This window comes from Penaeus japonicus, unplaced genomic scaffold (genome assembly GCF_977035675.1).
Source record: "Penaeus japonicus unplaced genomic scaffold, GWHDUDI00000001_assembly GWHDUDI00000012, whole genome shotgun sequence".
Lineage (NCBI taxonomy): Eukaryota > Metazoa > Arthropoda > Malacostraca > Decapoda > Penaeidae > Penaeus > Penaeus japonicus.
Window position 1 is genome coordinate 35,732,080 of NW_028234414.1, and position 2,500 is coordinate 35,734,579.

Sequence of the window (2,500 nt, forward strand, 5' to 3'; positions counted from 1 at the left end):
TCCTCCTCCTCATTTTTATCATTTTTATCATTATTCATTATTATTATTATAAATCCTTATCATTACTATCATTATCATTATTATTATCATTATTATTATCATTATTACCATTATCATCATCATTAACAGCATTAACAGATTCATTCTTACCATTGTTTATTATATGTTTATTCTATCATCATCACTATCATTAATATTCTTATAGTATCCCTTATAGTATCCCATTCTTGTATTAATCTTATCATTATCATTATTGATATAATCATCATCATTATCATCATTATTCCTATTTTTATTATCATTCTTCTCCTTACCTTTCCATCACTGATTAGTGAAACAGTTTAATATTTTGTGAATATATTTTTTTTTAATTCGTTTGAAAGGTCAAGCTCGGTCATGAATAAAACAAGCAAACAAACAAACAAACATATATCTACATGAAACACAATATATTTTGTAAATTTTTATTTTTTTCCATCTTTGATATTTGTTTTGAATTTGTTTTTTTTAGATATATATTTTCTAGTCTTATTTACTTCTTCCTCTTATCATTATCTTATCATTTATTCTTCTTCGTGTGTTTTTTTCTTTTCGTCTCCTTTCTTCTTTTTTTTCTATATATTCTTATTTTTCTTCTTCTTCCTCTTCTTTTTTTTCTATGTCTTCTTCCTCTTCTTATTTTTGTTCCTCTGCTGTTTCTTCTTCCCATTTCTCCTACTCCACCCCTTCTTCTTCTTCTTCTTTTTCTTCTCCTTCTCCTTCTCCTTCCTCTTCTCCTCCCTTTTCCTCCTCCTCCTTTTCTTCTTCTTCTTCCTCTTCTCCTCCCTTTTCCTCTTCTCCTCCCTTTTCCTCCTCCTCCTTTTCTTCTTCTTCTTCCTCTTCTCCTCCCTTTTCCTTTTCTCCTCACTTTTCCTCTTCTTCTTCATCTTCCTCTTCTCCTCCCTTTTCCTTTTCTTCTTCCTCTTCTCCTCCCTTTTCCTCCTCCTCCTCTTCTTCTTCTTCTCCTCACTTTTCCTCTTCTTCTTCATCTTCCTCTTCTCCTCCCTTTTCCTCTTCATCTTCTCCTTCTTCTTCTTCTCCATCTTCTCTCTTCTTCTTCTTCTCCATCTTCTTCATCTCTCCTTCTTCTTCTCCATCTTCTTCATCTCTCCTTCTTCTTCTCCATCTTCTTCTTCTTCTTCCTCTTCTCCCCCCTTTTCCTCTTCATCTTCCTTTTCCTCTCTTTCTCCCTCTTCTTCTCTCTTCTCCATCTTCATCTCTTCCTCTTCTCCTCCCCTTTCCTCCTCCTCTTCTCCATCTTCTCTCTTCTTCTTCTTCTTCATCATTCATTTACATACACGTCGAGCAAAGTGAATCACGCGTTTGACCTTGCACTAAGTCGAAAAAGCGACCTTTGACAATTTGCTTTTCCTGGCTCTGATATTTAACCTACGGGTGTGAGTGTAGCAAACCCGGTAATTACTCTCTTTTCCGCATTCTGATAGTGTGTTTATATGTCATTGCCTGTATGTGTGTTTGATCCAGAAGAAGAAAAAGAAAAAAAATGTTTTGGTTTATGTAGGATAATGGAGAATGGTGTGTTTTGTATGAGCTGTTTGTATGGTGTGTCTCGGAGTAGGTTCTGATTTGGTTTTGTTTTGTACTGACTATTTGATCGTTTGTTTGTTTGTTTGTTTGTAGGTCTACCTGATTATCTGTTGTCTGTCTTTATGTCTCTGTCTCTCTGTCTGTCTGTCTGTCTTTCTCTCTCTCTCTCCATCTATATTTAGATATGTGCATATATATATATATATATATATATATATATATATATATATATATATATATATATATATATATATACATATACACATATATGATAACATATATTGTGTGTATCTGCGCGCGCTTGCGTTTATGTATGTGTGTGTGTGTATGTGTGTGTGTGTGTATGTGTGTGTGTGTGTGTGTGTGTGTGTGTGTGTGTGTGTCTGTGTGTGCTTGCGCGCGCGTGCGTGCAGTGACGAATTTCCCTCATCAATTTTGCGTTGACGTACCCTCCAGCGCGTGTACTGAATTGGATCGTACCAATTGCTCCATCAGCCTCACTCCTTCTCAGCCAATGGTAACAGAACAACAAAGTCATTCAGTGAAATTACAAACCATTTTACACATCTCTTCATCGCACTCTCCATAACCTTCGATTTTTTTAAAGGGCCACCGACTGATTGTTTAATTGGAAGTCTGTTTAGAGATTAAATTATATGTTATTTAATTAGGCTATGCTATGCTATAATTAAAGGCATTTATGCATTGTTTACGGAGCGTAATTTGTCTTCTTTCTATCTTTCTCTTGTGTTTTCAGTAGATATGTATTTCAACATCTTTCGATTAGTGTAGCTACTGCATGTTTTTAATTAGTGGCACTGCATATTTGTTTTTGTATATATGTATGCTTGTTTCTTTTTTTTCTCTCTCTCTATCTATCACTTTCTCTCTCTCTCTCTCTCCTTCTCTCTCT

At 34.8% G+C, this 2,500-nt stretch overlaps 1 protein-coding gene across 1 annotated transcript in view; it reads left to right on the forward strand.

Moving 5' to 3' along the window:
* The window catches only part of LOC147470824 (cuticle protein CP14.6-like), a gene marked incomplete at its 5' end in the record, with an annotated part of 14,607 nt that overhangs the window by 9,345 nt on the left and 2,762 nt on the right, over positions 1-2,500 (forward strand).